The sequence below is a fragment of the Tursiops truncatus genome, chromosome 11, assembly GCF_011762595.2.
Source record: "Tursiops truncatus isolate mTurTru1 chromosome 11, mTurTru1.mat.Y, whole genome shotgun sequence".
Lineage (NCBI taxonomy): Eukaryota > Metazoa > Chordata > Mammalia > Artiodactyla > Delphinidae > Tursiops > Tursiops truncatus.
Window position 1 is genome coordinate 50,684,922 of NC_047044.1, and position 17,024 is coordinate 50,701,945.

Genomic DNA, 17,024 nt, shown 5'->3' on the forward strand with positions numbered 1-17,024 from the left:
TGCCTTTTTGCTTAACTTTAAATATTCTTTCCCTGGTAGGTCTCACTATTTGAAGATAGCTTTCAATATATTTAGTTTAATGCTTGTTAACTTTTAAAACTCATGATGAATGGGAGGGAGGGAGGGTGGGGTCTGGCAAGGGGCCGGGTAGAAGACTGGGAGTGGTGGAATTGGGGTGGGGGTGGGGGTATAGAAGATAAGGGCAGGCTGGTGTGGGAAGGGGAAGGGTGGAGATAAAGGAATGAATAAATAAAAGACCTAATGAAAGAACAAGCAAAAAGCAGCAGGCAAATATGCCAACAAAATGAAATATATTTTGAGTGTCTGTAATCTGCTAGGTGTTGAGTTGGGTACCAAGCACACACCAGTGAACAATGCAGCCAGGTCCTCCTGCTAAATGGAATTTATAGTCCAAGGAGGGAAGATATTAAACAAATAAACAAATAGTTTTACAGTTACAACTGTGATACAATTGCAATGAAGATATAGGAACCTCCACCTAATCCAGGAGGTAAGGAGGGTGGTGTTGAACAAAAGTTGGATATTTTCATACTATCTTCCAAATTGAAATCTAGAAGTATTTTTTTTTTAAGCGAGAAGGTCAATTTTATTTTTATTTAATTTCTTAAACTTTTTTGGGCGCACAGCATGTGGGATCTTAGCCCTCCTACCAGGGATCAAACCTGTGCCCCCTGTATTGGAAATGCAGAGTCTTAACCACTGGACCACCAGGGAAGTCCCTAGAAGTAAATTATATTGCAAGATGGTGTACGTTTTTCCCCAAACGAAACCCTAGCACAGGTCCTGCTCTTCCCTACTCTACAGCCCCACACGGGAAGCTCCCTCCCGTGTCTCAGGATCAGCCTGGATGTTCTGTGGTTCTTTTTCCAGTCTGAGAGCTCCTTCCTTCCCCTCCCAGGCTCACTGTGGGGCGCCTCCTAGAGTCTGACTGAGGCATTCCCATAGCCATAGAGTACAATGATGTTTAAAAACCTAGGATATTTGCTATTAAAAAAAAAAATTGAGGGCTTCCCTGGTGGCGCAGTGGTTGAGAGTCCACCTGCCATGGGTTCGTGCCCCGGTCCGGGAAGATCCCACATGCCGCGGAGCAGCTAGGCCCGTGAGCCATGGCCGCTGAGCCTGCGCGTCCGGAGCCTGTGCTCCGCAACGGGAGAGGCCACAGCAGTGAGAGGCCCGCGTACCTCAAAAAAAAAAAAAAATTGAATAAATAAATAAATAATCAAATAAAAAATTAAAGAATGAGCGAATGAGAAAAGCAGCAGGAAAATACACAAACAAGACAAAAACTTTCATTCACTGTCCTTGGCATCCAGACTGAATTAAAAGGACTTCCAAGTTTTCTAGGAAGAATGGCTTTCTCTAGGCGCTTTCCAAGATTTGTTTTGCAAAGCTGCCAGGGAGAATTATAGACAATCAATTGTAAGTAGCAAGTCTCATGGTGACATCCAAAGTGTTTTAAATCCAAACCTCAGAGCTAGAAGGTTCCAAGAAGATGCCTACAGTTAAATCAAATTTGCCTTGTTCTTACTAATAACTACCTGATAACGTACTGAACAGTCTATATTACAGAAATACCTATGGCATTAAGACAGAAGCAACTGTTGTGATTTATGGGGTGGGTTAATATTACAGCCATTAAGGAAAAGAAAAAATGCATGAGGTTTGTCATTTTTAAATCACCTTAAGGCAAGATATCCAGTTCTGTTACCACATTCCAATTAGCCTGATAAGAACAACCAAACACATTTCAAAAGTGTTATCTCATATATAAAGAAGGTAAAGGTGGACCTTATCTTTCTGCCTTGCACTAGGCATATCCTTTCTCCCTCAAAAACTTGACCCAAAGGGAAAAAAAAATCCAGATAAGGAAAACTCACTTTCATGCCTCCATTTACTCATTTTATTTAAACATTTATTGAGCACCTCCAGTGGTAATGTAGAGATGAAGGAAGATTCTGTCCCAGGGTACTTACAATCTAGTTGGAGTAAGTCGACAGAAGATGCCAAGAAAGTAGCTATGACCAGAGTGGGCTATTTCTAAATACTATCTAGAAACAAGGAGAAGCACAGGGTGTTGAGAGCACTGCCAAGGGGCTCCTGACCAGTTTGGAGAGGACAGAGAAGGTTTCTCCTCAGTAAGAGTGCTGTGTCTTTAAAGTACCAGCTTCTTGGAAGGCTAAGTTCAACACAAACATGTTTACAAATGCAGAAAGGTGAAGGTCTCATATTTACTGAAATCCCTGCTAACAGAATCCCTGCTATACAGAGTGAAAAAAAAAAAAGATCAGTAATTGTATATTTCAGTCACCTACAGTTTATTGCAAGTTGGTTTATTGGCATGCTTTCTTAAAAGATTTCATTGGCTTTCTATTTTCTACTTTACCAAATTTCAATGCGTCTACCTATCTTTTTTCTACTTCACTAAATTTCAGTGCTTCTACCTATTTTTAACATGCCCATCTCAACTCAGTTCCTCCTGTGTCTCCAAATTTGTTTCCTCCTACTCTCTCATGTGAACTGCCTTTGCCAAACAGGTTGGTTTCTTTACAGTTCCAGTACCACAAACTGCATTCCCACTGGCAAACCTTCACTGTTTTGGGTTCCCTCCTCTGGATTCACTCTTCTCTCCTCTTCCTCTCCAATCCACACCTCCCCCAGATCTATGGAAATTCTCACTATTCTTCAAGAACCATTTTGCCATCACCATGCTTTCCCTGACTAATCCATTCCCTTTCTCTCCTCGTCTTTCTCTTGCATATGCACTCGCAATTTCAAGCTCATATAAACTCTACAGTCTATGTCACATCAATGACTCAATTATATAACCGCCTAACATCTTTCACTTTTATGGATGTTAGTCTTATCTTCTCAACTAGACTCTAAACTCTAAACAGTTATGGTTCATGCTTCATTCTTCATCTACATAAAATACCCACTTGGCTGGGACAGAGATTCTGAATAAGGCAGTGGTGGAAAATAGAGTGTAAGGAAAACTATGTCCAAATCATGGAAAACCTTGAAAGCCAGGTTAAAAGATTGACTTTAGGGCTTCCCTGGTGGCGCAGTGGTTGAGAGTCCGCCTGCCGATGCAGGGGACACGGGTTCGTGCCCCGGTCCGTGAGGATCCCACATGCCGCGGAGCGGCTGGGCCCGTGAGCCATGGCCGCTGAGCCTGCGCATCCGGAGCCTGTGCTCCGCAGCAGGAGAGGCCACGGCAGTGAGAGGCCTGCGTACCGCAAAAAAAAAAAAAAAGATAGACTTTAGCCTTTAGGCAGTAGTAACAAAATGTTCCACCATGTCAGTCAAAGGAAAGGCAAGCATCCTCTTCTCCACAGATACTTCACCATTATTAGCCAAGTGCTTACCAATCATTCATTATAAAGAAAAATCCTGGAAAAGGAAAAACATAGAAAATACCTTCTCTGATTTTCAGCATCTTGATTTCTGTGTTCCACAGTTTCCGGAAAGTTAGGTGAGTGGCTAACTAAATTTGCTGCACTTAATTCCTCCTCTCTCTTTTATTGGAAAAGATTGAGTCTGGTGGTCTCCATGAGATTTCTGAGCAGCTGTGTTCCACCCAAGATTTGGACAGGGCTGAAATGGCTGATGATATTACTCGTGACTGAACTGAAAAAGCAGCTATCCAGAAGCATTTGGAAGAAATTGACAAAAGAATAAAAAATCAAGTATTGCACTTATAGAATCTTACGTTTAATGAGCTCTTCTCTTGATAGGCAAAAATTTCATTAAGAACTTAATTAAAAAGAAATTTTAGCAACTTTGAAAGTAAATGTCTTTGGAAAACTCCTCTTCTACATGGAACAATGCAATAAACCACGAGTTGCATCTTTGGACTCAGAGAACTTAAATAAGCAAAAACTAAAAGAATGTATTTAGCAAGTATTTTGTTCTTTTCATTCAAACATTTAGACTGAAAGAGCAATGTTTCATTTTTCTGCTGAAATGTAGGATTTCTTTGCCTGGACTAGCTTAATAACTACATCAGGAAGGAGTCAATCCACATTATTCATGGATTTTGTAATTACAGATTTGCCAACTTGCTACAATTTATTTGTAACCCTAAAACCAACATTCAGAGCACTTTTGCAGTTATTCACCAACATTATGGCGAAAAATTTGAGTTGCTCCATATACACATTCGCAGCTGAGGTTAAACAAGATGATACCCTGCACCTTCTGTTTCAGCTCCGATACAATGAAAAAATTGTACTTTTTGTGGTATAGTTAGGTCATGTTTTTGCATATTTGTGCTTTTCGTTGGAAATTTTGCTTTTTAAAATGCCCCTCCCCCAAATGTAATGCTGTCTAACATTCCTAAGTACAAGAAGGCTGTGAAGCGTCTTACGGAGAAAACATGTATGTTAGATAAGCTTTGTTCAGGAATAAGTTATAGTGCTTCTAGGCCTGGAGTTCAATGTTAATGAATCAATAACATATAATAAATAAGGTATCTTTAAACAGAAACACATTAAAAAAAAAAGCCTACCTATTGATTGGATGACAGAAAGCTTGTGATCAGAGACTCACAGGAACCTAACCCTAAATTTCCTCTGGAAGCAGTGATTCAGGATTTGCTAATTCAGTGTTTGTGGTGACTTTATAGCACATGACTATGGTGAATAACAAGAATTAACTGCACATGGATTAAAAAGCTCCATAATTGATTCCCCACAATGAGGACTAAGCGTTTGACAAGCCATTAGTCCACACAAGAGATAATGCAGCAGCTGCTTTGATGTCAGATGGATTTGGGCTTGAAACTCTGTCTACCCATTAACTTGGTGACGATGCAAATCGCTTTACCTTTTTAAGGCTACATTTCAAGGTTGTTAAGAGAATCCAATGGGATGTTTTGCACAGAGCCCAGCAGAGTTAGCATATGGTAAGCCCCTCATACATTGTTACTGTCAATTGTTCCACTTTCTCTCGCAAGTAATTCAATCACCATTTTAATGGCTTATGAAATTATAAAGATGAAAATGACCTTCTGTGGACAGTATTCTTCACCCTGCAGAGGGGCTCATAACCTCCTACTTACATAGAATTGCAAGTTAAGAGTCAGATAGGAGGCTGGAAAACCAAGTTCCAAATGATCTGCTTATGGTTTTGACCTATTTCCGGGCAATTTTCTGTCCAAAATGTGGCCTTATAGTTACCATGTGCCAGGCACTGTCTTAAACTCTACATACCTTCAGCTCATTTAAATATAGGCAGCAACAAAATGGTCCCGCAGTCAACACACAATCACAAGCTGAGAGTCCTGAAAATTGTTCAATCTGTCCTTCAGTTCAAATTTAAACATTATCTCCCCAATCCATCCAGAGTTCACAGTGCTGGAGACTTAGGAGGGATTCTTCCGGATTATTCAGCTCACCTGTGTGCTCACTCCTTTAAGCGGGGAGCATTAGTCCTCGGCTCTAGGGAAACACCATCTAGCTGTGTCTTTGAATATTAGAAAGGAATCCTCTCTGAGACCTGGTCTCTCAGACGGCCTCAGGCATGACCACGGACAGTCACGCTCAGACAAGTCCAAATCCACTGTTGGGTGGAGAGGTAGAAATGGACTTCAGTTCTGCTGAGGAAGGGGAGAAGGGGCAGAAACACTTATGTGTATTGGCCTTAAAGGGAAGCATCTACAAATTAATCACACCTTTTTCACTGAGAAAATTAGTCTCCAGTTAGCATTTCTCCTTTCCCTCTTTATTCTAAAAGAGTGGATGAGTCCTTCGCAGCCTTGAGTGATATTTCCGAAGTGCTTCCTCTCTCGTCTTACCTTCAGTGTGAGGAGTTGCCAGGAAAGGGTAGGAAAACCCATTCCACCTTACTTGCTTTTCAGAAAGTTGCCATATACTCATTTTTTAAAACCTTGCTTTCTTCTCCCTTGCCTGGTATTACAATGAAGTCTTGCCTCTTATTTGAAGAGAAAAGAGAGAGATTAAGTAGACCCTGAAAACAAGGAGAAATAGCACTTACAATCCCAGAATCTCTACTGATTGAACACTGCTGGGGCTATTAATCATGAGGGCTTATTTTCCAAAAAAACATCAGAGCACATCTGGAAATTAAATAAAAATAATAAGAGGGTTCAAATCAACTGACATTTTCCAGAGATTTCCTCAAGACAATAAGATGCTGCCCACAGAGGCACACAGAAACTTTGATTCTGCTCTGCCTGAACAAGGCTTTAAAAAAAAAAAGTATCAAAATTCACCCCCAATAGTTTGGTTTTCATTAACTGCCCTCTCTTGAGGGGCTCCACGTAGAGAACTGGAATCTGCCGTCTTTGTATTTGTTTCATTTGATTTGTTTTTGTCCAAACTGAGTGAATGGGTGGCTGTTTCTAAGTGGTCTTTTTGACGCTGCATAATTCGGACAGCACGAGTTGCTCTGAGCCCTGAAGGAGGCTATTTGCTGTGGGAGGCAAGGCTGTGGGGAACACATCTCTCCTGAGAAATACTCTGATTAGGTGACTCTCTCCAAAGAGCCAAGGTCAAAATTAACTCTGGATTAGGCTTCCCCATGACAAGAGGGAGGCATTCATTTGGAGAAGATCTTCTTTGTTAGCAAGATGGTCTGTTAGACAGTGCAAAGGAAGAGAAGGGAAGTGACTTCAACCTTTTCCTTATCTATGAAATTCAATGATTACTCCCTGTGGTTTGGTACAGCCAGCTTGTCAGGAATCATGGAGTTGGGCCAATTGGAGGCAAGTGGAGGGAAAGAGCCAGATCTGGTCTTTGCAGCCCCCTCCCCTCCCCTCCTCTTCCTGGCTGTCTCTCTCCATTCTCCTGTCCCTTCAGGTACCCTGGAACCTCTCGCAAGTTGCCAAATGCTCTGGGTCCCCCAACTCGCTTTGAGTACTCTAACCTGAGTGTTATGAATTGAATGGTGTCCCCCCCACCAAATTCATGCGATGAAATCTAACACCCAGTACCTCAGAATATGACCATATTTTGGAGACAGGGTCTTTATAGAGGTAATCAAGTTAAAATGAGGTCATTAGGGTGACCAAATCCAATATGACTAGTGTCCTTATAAAAAGGGGAAATTTGAAGACAGATCTGTATAGAGAGAGAACATCACGTAAACATGAAGACAGTTGTCAACAAGCCAAGGAGAGAAGCCTAGAACACATCTCTGCCTCACATCCCTCAGAAGGATCCAATCCTGCTGACACCTTGGTTCAAACTTCCAGCCTCTGGAACTGTAAGACAATGCATTTCTGTTGTTTAAGCCACTCAATTTGTAGTACTTTGTTATGGCAGCCCTGGTAAGCTAATATACTGGACTGCACAGTTCCACTTGCTGTAGTACATTTGGTTCCCAAAGTGTGAGCCTTGTCAGAAGCTCTAAGATTTATACAGTCATTTTGTTCTTAATTTAAAGCCAAGGAAATATGCTGTGTGAATTACCCATGTAGACTGCCCAGTGATTGTCCTTTGCATTCCTTTCTAGATTTAACTCATCACTTTCTCTCTCTCCTCACTCTATTCTAGCTGGACTGATCTGGACTGATCTCCTGGAGAGAAACCTGTTCTCTCACCTCAGAACCTTTGCACATGCTGTTCTCTTTTCCTTAAAGTACCCCACGTATGCCAAGTTCTGGCCACCTGCCACTAATACATTAGTCTTGCCTGAGTTGCCACCTCTTTGGGGAAGTCTTCCCTGACCTTTGCCAAAACTGGGTTCGATACCTTCCTATGTGACCCTGTAGCACCACATGCTCACATCTCTTCTATCAGTAAACAGAGTCTTTGGTGATCACCTCTTGACTTTGGTCACCTAGCCCACGAGACTGTGGGAGGGGCTACTTCATGTTCGATTTCATATTCACAGCCTCAGACTCAGTGGGTATCACAAAACTCATTTTTATATATTATAATCATGCATCAAAATGTTTTGTTTTTGTGAATTTTCTTAATAGATATGAAACTATAATATTGGGAAAACTCACTTTTTTTTTACATTGAAAAGTGTTCCTCATTCTCAGTTTGGAAACTATTGCTCTAATCCAGACATCCCACAACTGCAGCCCTAGGGCCTAATCCAGCCATCAGACGGGATGGTTTGGCCAGCCCAGTGCTCCAAATGTCTCTGGATGTGGACACCCTTCCTTGGTGCTGTGCTTTCTGCAAGCACCACAAACACCCCGTTTCCACTCTCTGGCATTCACTGCTTTCCTCGTTAATGTTACTTCTCTGCCCCCTGAGGCACTGGTTCCTAGAAAACACTGCCCCCAGATTCTTCATCAAAATTTACTCTTCTGATATCCCCCTTCCTCAAATGTATTATCTAAGCCAAAACAAAGATCTAATAGGTTGTCTCCCTCTGGGAAAACCTATTTATCCAGAACCAGTGAGGGAGATTATTTGGGGCAAATGTGGGCAGGGGATTTTTTTTTTTTTTGGAGCAGAGAAAGGTTTATTGCAGGACAAGGCAAGGAGAACAGGCGGCTCATGTTCCAACCCTGAACTCCCCAAAGGGTTTCCGCAAAGTATTTAAAAATTTTTTAAATCTTAAATTGGAGTATAGTTGATTAACAATGTGTTATTTTCAGGTGTACAGCAAAGTGATTCAGTTATACATATACACGTATCTATTCTGTTTCAAATTCTTTTCCCATTTAGGTGATTACAGAATACTGAGCAGAGTTCCCTGTGCTATACAGTAGGTCCTTGTTGGTTATCTATTTTAAATAGTAGTGTGTACATGTCAATCCCAAACTCCCAATCTATCCCCCAACCCCAGCAAAGCATTTTTTTTAACATCTTTATTGGAGTATAATTGCTTTACAATGGTGTGTTAGTTTCTGCTTTATAACAAAGTGAATCAGCTATACATATACATATATCCCCTTATCTCCTCCCTCTTGCATCTCCCTCCCACTCTCCCTATCCCACCCCTCTAGGTGGTCACAAAGCATGGAGCTGATCTCCCTGTGCTATGCAGCTGCTTCCCACTAGCTATCTATTTTACATTTGGTAGTGTATATATATCAGTGCTAATCTCTTACTTCGTCCCAGCTTACCCTTCCACCTCCCTGTGTCCTCAAGTCCATTCTCTACGTGGGCAGGGGATTTTCTTCCCATAATCCTGCAAAACAAAACACTCAAAGGAAGGTTAACGACTATTCCCCGAGAGTTTCACCTTGTCTTGTAGAAAGTATACAAGGCTTAGAAACAAATTAATTTTGATCAACCTTGGTTTTCCTTTCTGGACTCTGCCAAAGACACTAACGAGCAGAGAAACAGCCGCATCAGGGGAAAGTTTGGAGGTGGATGGAGTGGAAAGGGCCACATAATCCCTAGTCAGAATTGTGGCTCTGTAGGAAACAGAATATTAAATCACTGAAAGTGAGGTATAAAATGTTGTTTTATGAATTCTCATATCTCTTTAAACAACTTCAGAAAGGGGAAAAGGTAGTTTCATCCTAGAATATATCTAGATTGCTCTGGGTTCATGCTATGGTAGGTTTTAAATCAAAGAGAATTGCTTAGTATATTTGTTTTGGAGACTCTCCAAAAAAAAAAAAAAAAAAAAGAAGAAGAAGAAAGAAAGAAATGTGCTATGTAGCTCAGGCTGACAACCAGGACATGATAATGCAGAGTCCTTCCAACTGGAGGTAAAGTCCCCACAAAAAAGAGTTTGTCTGCTTGTGGCCCAGTTCTTCCAAGAGTTCCCACCCACCACCCCAACTCCCTTTTATATAAACTTCCCAGAGGGACACCTTTGGTGTCCTGGGAAAGCCCCATTCGTCTGCCAAATGCAGCTTCTCTGATCCCTCTTATGATACTGTGTTCAAGGCTGACACATTTCTGTTCATAGTTACCATTTCTTTCCTCCCCTTTTGCCAGTTTTTAGTCCAATATGCCAATTGTCCTGCATTTGTATGACTTCAGACCTTAAACATTTTCACCAACAGTGGAGAATTCTGTAGAGCACTTTCTGAAAAACTCAGTCTATAATCTCCTCCCTTCCCCCAGCCAGCTCACTGGGGCAGTGATTTCCTCAAAGAATTCCAACAAATTAGTTCAGCACGACTCCCCTTCCTGAAATGATGTTAGCTGTCTTTAATCAAGCTTGCTATTCCAACTGTTCCTGATTTGATACCTTCAAGTAGTTACAGAGTCCTTCCCTCTAACTGAAGTTAAACTGACAGGCTTATCTTCTTATTCCCAGCATACCCACAAATACTGATAATATTTCAGGGAGCGGGTGTGGGTGATGAAGAGGAAAAAGGATTCATTAAATCTTTTAACTTATCCTACTTTTTTCATAGACAGACTTTTTTTTTTTTTTTTTTTTTGGTTAAGTCCCAAAATAAGTGTTTAAAATCAGAATCCCAGAGAGAGGCATCTCAGAATCAGTCCTGGTGCTTTAAAAATGCTAGTACTCCCTTTACACGTTCGAACAAATGTTTAAAGTAAGGCTACCTTAATTATCTGGTGCCAATGGAATGAATTTCCTACACTAATCATGGCTGGTATTTACTTGGTGTTTGTAGTGCCAAATCTCAACTTCTGAAGTCAAGAGGTTAAGTTATAAATACCCGCTATTAGATAGCTGTAAAATATTTGCCTGAAGACTTTGATAGCTTAAAGCTTTCCATTATAGGTATATACAGACATGTATATTCTTGTAGCTATGTATATTTTAAGATACATATGTATCTCCACAACACCTCATGTGTAGTCATGAAATCCATCACATAAACTTCTGCATTTTCCAAACCCTGGGATACAATTTCAAGCCATATATAAACTGACTTTATACTGCCCATATGCACTGCACTGGGCCCTACCATGCAGATGGCATCATCATTTCCACAGTCTGATTCACAGTCCAAACCCAGGAGACGGTCTCAAGGAAAAGACGTTTTAGGACCAGGTTTCCAACTTGAAACTCTCCATGGGAATTTCCAGAATAACTCTGATACATCAAGGGGGAAAAAAAAAAGTGAAGAAGGACTGAAAACCAGAACCAAAACCAAACAAAAGGAGAAGCATTAAAAAGTTATGTGATGAAGTGGGATGCTATAAAGTTTTTATTATGACTTGTTTGGAAAGAGCTTGCTTAACAAAAGCAGTCATCCTCTATTCAAATGCAAAGCAATAAAACATTTTATAGTCCACTATTATACGCCGTAATGCGTATGGAATGGTTAAGCCCAATCAGATCTTAGAAAAGAACATTTTGTTTGCTCTTCTAGGAAAGTTTGCCCTTTAAAAGAGAGGGAAAAAAAAAAAGTGAAGGAAGAAAGAAACTACTACAGTGTTATGGGGATGGAGAATTATCTGGAAATTATACAACTGAGGAATGGATGCAGAAAGGGGAGCTATCTCTTTACCTGGAAAAGAGAAGATTAGTGGGGGAAATGAGAGCTGTCTTCACATATTTTCAGGGCTATTTTGTAGAAGAGTTATTAATTTTAGAGTTATGATGTGAAGTTACACAGGACAAAACTAGATCCAATTGGTAAACATTGGGGTGAAGGGAGGGGGGTAGATTTGACTCAATACAGAATCTTCTGACATGATAGCTTCTCACAAAGGGATGATCTGCCTTGGGAACCATTGAGTTCTCCATGTATAGAAGCAGAGGCTCATTTAGCATCTAATAGGGACGATCAGCTCGGTGCTTTGTGACCGCCTGGAGGGGTGGGATAGGGAAGGTGGGAGGGAGGGAGACGCAGGAGGGAAGAGATATGGGAACATATGTATATGTATAACTGATTCACTTTGTTATAAAGCAGAAACTAACACACCATTGTAAAGCAATTATACCCCAATAAAGATGTTAAAAAAAAACCAGGGATGTTATACAGGTAGGAGGCTGTCCTGCGGCAGGTGGACTCCAGATGAGTTGACTTACATGGTACCTCCCATATCTAGATGTCTATGATTCTAAGATTTGCATAAAATTCCAAATTGGCATTTGGAGACATTTCATATCCCCCGTAAATCTGAGCATGCATCTGAAAGGGGTTTTCATGAGAAAAATTTAGAAAGTATAAATTTGTTCTCATTGTTTAGTGCTCCCTATGAAAAAAGGGGTTTCTTTTTTAAAGTAGGAAATGTCAGAAATAAAGTCTTTTTTGATCTCAGGTTTGGAGCACGGAGTTTTTCCATTGTTCATTCATAACCCTTTTGTCAAATGTCTTCAAGTTGGGAACCACAATATGTTGAAAGGCTGTAGGGAAATTCCAAAAGGTTTAAAGAAATCAGAGCTGTCAAATTCTGAACAGAAATTTGTGGTAAAGTATATTAGTTCTTTTCCTTCCACATTATCACCCGATTCCTGTTTTTTTTTTTCCAAATCACACATCTGCCAAAGGCCCCCTTTCCTTTTGACTCCCCCTCCCTCATTTTCACCTCCTGTGTCCTCTTAGGTCCTGTTCTTGCCTCTCATAGCATATTTTCTTTCTGAGGTAAAACAAAGGAAACCTATTCCTATAGCTCTCTCCTTAACAGGAGAAACCAGACGGGCTCTCTGAAGGGGTAGGAAATAAGAGAGTTGGAGAACTGCTGAGCTAGTCTCATTACCTCACTCCTTGTTTATCCTCAAACTTGCCAAAAATTGCCCAGGAACAGACTTCCTGCTCCATCATTTAAAATGACTCTCTCTCTCTCTCCTACTTTCTTGCCAAACTTACTTCATGATACAAGAGACTCTGAGACGGAAGAGGGCAAGGTAATAATAAGCCCAGGATGAATTCTATCCTTGTTAAGTACCTTTCATTCCTCAGAATCCCCAAAGGCCTGACAATCTATATTTCATGCCCTTCTACCTCACCACAGAAAGTTGGACTCTATGCTGTGAAGGGAATACACAATAAAAGCAGAGGTAAACTCTCTTCAAGTCCGATCATTACTTCCATTATGCATTAGCATTTCTATGACACCCTATATTGGTCATTGTTATATTACTCAGTCTAGACAGGAGGGTAAGGGGTCTTCCTGTAAATGGTATTTCCACACATTTTCCTTCTCTTTACTTGCCTTCCTTCTCGGGTTCCCTTTCTGGGTACTATATTTTCCCTCTCACATGGAATTCTTCTATTTAAATCCATCAGAATTCATTTCAGGAAGTTTATGAGGAAAGCATCTACCTCGCAAAGCACAAAGCAAGAGGCACAGAGTGAAAGTTTTTCATTAAATAGAAACATGTTATGAAATAGAATATTAAATGTGAATAGCACATGACACTACCTTAAAGGAAAAGATATCTATGTCATTCACCAAGCAGGGGAAAAAGGGCTGTCTTAACCACACTAGTCTACCACTAGCCATGAAAACATTAAAATAGCTGATCCATAAAGTGTGTGCTTAGTAGGTATCACCTGTTTTATATTTACTATCTCATTTATCTCCCACAACAACCTTATGAGATGACACGATACTAGTTTCATCGTGAAAGAGAAAAACGAAGCTTAGAGAGATTAAGCAAGACATGTGCAAGGTCATGCCGACTCTTTAAGGAATTCGGACCCACGTATTTCTGACTTCAACATCTTTCCTCTGAACCACCATTTTCCATCCTGCCTCGGGCGTTTCTTCCTGGACAAACGTGAAGATAGAGACCATTTTCATTTTGACTGGATCTTCCTAACTGCTTCCATCTTGACTTAGGGTTCATGCAGTCTTTATTTCGTTGTGACTTTGGGGTGAACCCTCAAGCACTTGCAGTTCTCCATTATTGAGTAACTCCTGGCCGGCGGAATCTTCATTCAGATGTTCTTCCATTTTCACTGTTCTTTCCCGTTCATCCCTCTCTCACGAATCTATGCTTGAACTTGGGGGGCGGGGTGGGCAGAGTGCAGTGCAAGCCTCTGCTTCTCACTGAAAAGGCAGCTGTCCACTGAGTTCACACAGTAACTTGAGTAGGTGTGTTACTTAATACGCCACAAGAAAATGCCCACCCCGAGAGTCTACAATTGTGGATTTAACAGGCCTCCTGCTGCTGCTCGGCTGCCTTCCAGAGGCCGGCCGAATTGCTTCCTCTGCAAGCAGGACCTTCTGCCAGAGACTCTGGGGGACTGCGGTTGTTGATCTGTGGTGAGAGGTGACAGGTGGTCACTCTGCAATCGTGGGATGTTAAAATTGATATTAAAATATTTTTTCCAAAGGGTGAACGGAGACTGGGTAAAGAAAGAAAGGCTGTTTGATACTGCACCCTAATGTTTCTGTGCCTTTGGAGAAGGTGTGCTGGCTCCCAACCAGCTTTCCACACTCAGAGACCTAAATCCTCAGAAGACTCCTTCCGGGAAGATCTTGGCATGAGGATACAGTGGGTATGCCCGAGCCGGGCCTTCACAGAGGTTTGTTTAACTGAGACCCCTCACCCAAACATAGCTCCTCACCAGCGTCAACGAGGGGGCTCCATGTAGAGCATAACTACTACTTTATAGAGGCTGTCGTCCCCCCCTCCTTTTTTTTCTCAAGAATACTGAGGAACTACTACAGATGGTCTAAGAGATGACAATTCCAGAGGCAACAGGCCTTCTTATTTGACCCATGGCATAGCAAACTTCATGGAAGGACCAGGAGCTTTCTACAACTCACCGAATGAATTTGTCACCGTAGTGGAACAGCGGAAGGCAGGAAGTGCTCGTTTCGTGAACTTGAAGAAACCGAATTGCCTTTGGATAAAAGTCATCTCCTTCTGGAGACAGTAGATGGGTCATTTCTAAAACATTGTTTTTTGGAAAAAAAGTGAGAGATGTTTTGATAGTTCAGCTGAAACGTATCATATGTTTTATATCAATGGTTCTGCTTTTGTTCTTTATTCGGGTTTCTGTTGTTTAAACCTTCATGGAAATAGCTGCTTCTTAGGCATGTGCTGTATTGCTTTCTTCCTGTTGTGATATATCAGGGTATTCCTGGGAGACTGCAACTCTTCCTGAGACCAGGAATTCAGTGTGTAGATTCCTTTCTCAAAGAGTTTCTTTGGGAAGGAAGCCAGGCTCGACCCTCTGAATTTGGAGTTGGCAGTTGTTAGCACTACTCTGTCACAGTGGACATTTGTCATTCTTTTTTGGTTGCCCAGAAAGTATCTGAACTCCTTACCCATATTTGCAAACTTCTCTGCCTTGGGATTCTTGGTGGAAGGCCAGGTTATTAAGCAGCAGAGAAGCTGAAAATGCTGTACATTCATTGTTTTCCAAATTTCTCTACAGTGAGGGCCCAAACATGTGACCCAGGCTCCCACAATCAGATGCATCCATCACAGACTTAGAATCTGGAATTTGTGATACAAGGAGCTTGGATGGTGAGGAAGACTCTGGCCGTGGTGGTAGCTACAGGGTAATCAAGGTCCTGGGCCAGCGGAGCTGGTAATGCCAGAGGCAGTGTCCAGTTCTCAGAGCTGGCAGCCCAAGACGTGCCAGCTGCAGGGCCTCGGGGTCACTGTGACATCCTCCCCAGAGCAGTTCCACAGTTGGATTCTGGGCACTGTTCCTGGTAGTGGAGCTGAGAATCAGGCTAAGTTATCTGACAAATCCGTGAGCTACTCAAAAGCCTTTTAATAAATCCTCCTCCTAGAATGGCTTTCTGTCTGCTGCTTACAACTAAAACTCCTGACTTAAAACAGTAGAAATAAATTTAGAATAGCTAAAAGTTCCAATTTCTTAAAATAACAGAAAAATCATCTTAAAGCATAAAACTGTACACCAGTGCAGTTCAGAACCCACTGAACTCTATAAGGGGTGCGTTATGAATATAAATACACATGTTTACATATCTGTACAGAGACATAAGCATGTATATGTGTGTATGCACGTGTGCGCGTGCGTGTGTGTGTGCGTCTGTGTGTATACATCCAAGACACACAGTTCAATATGTCACATTTAGGACGGGAAGCCAGTGGCATCCAATGCCAAACTTTAAATTCCCTTCTGAAGTTGTAAGACCACCCTCCTGCTCCCCAGTCGATTGCTTGCTTTCTGTTCACTTCCTCTATTGAAAGAATGTATTTTATTTTTATCAAGCAGAACAGCATTCTCCTCCTTTTCCAACCAATTTCAGCTGTGTTAATCACTAACACAAAATGAACTAAGACCAGCCAACACCAGCTGCAGGGTGGCATTCATTTTGAAGCAGAAACGCTGAGCTTAAGTGAAATGCAAAGTTGTTAAAAGGGGAGTGTGTACTGTATACCCTCGGGGACGTATGCTGTGCTTCTTAAGGAAGTCTGGGGCTCCGAAATCCTGGTTCACAAAGCACACACTTTTTTTTTTTTTTTTTTTTTTCCAACAAGAAATCCAATAATGCAGAGGAAACTGAAGCAAACTTCCCTGGAATCTCCACTGAACTAGCATTTTCCAAAGCTCCTAGCCAGAACATGGGAATGTTTACAAAGCTTGTTCCCCTCTGTAGGTTATATCATTGAATCCTTGCAGTGCCTGTGGGGACTAAACCAAGGCGGGTCCATCTCTGTCTTACGGACATGAAACCAAGGGCCAGGGTCACCCAGATTGTTAATGGCGGAGCCAGTACTAGAATCATGAACTTCTGGCCCCTAGTTCATTTTTCTCTATCATGACATTTCTTAACGTTTCAGGGTTGGTTTTCTGGTTTCCTGCTTTTGGATAGAGATACACACATGCACACACACACATACACACGCATGCATGTGTGTATGCACATATATCTCTATTCATCTATATATTTGTATATACATTTATTTTAGTATGTATTTTTATATATTTGTTAAACTATTTAAATATACAAAATATATTAAATACTATATAATAAAATTACTTCCAGTCAAGGGAAAATATCAGGAAATTGCTTACGTGTCCTCTTCCAAAAATAGTGAGTGAGCTGGGGGCTCATCTTTGACATCTGCTTTCCTCCATAATGACTGTTCTTGCTCCTTTTCCCCAAGGTAACTCCTATCCACCCTCCACTGTCCAGCATAAATAGCCCTTCTTCTGGGAAGCCTCATCGATTAGGTCGAGGTCCTTTTATTATGTGCGCTCCCAGTCT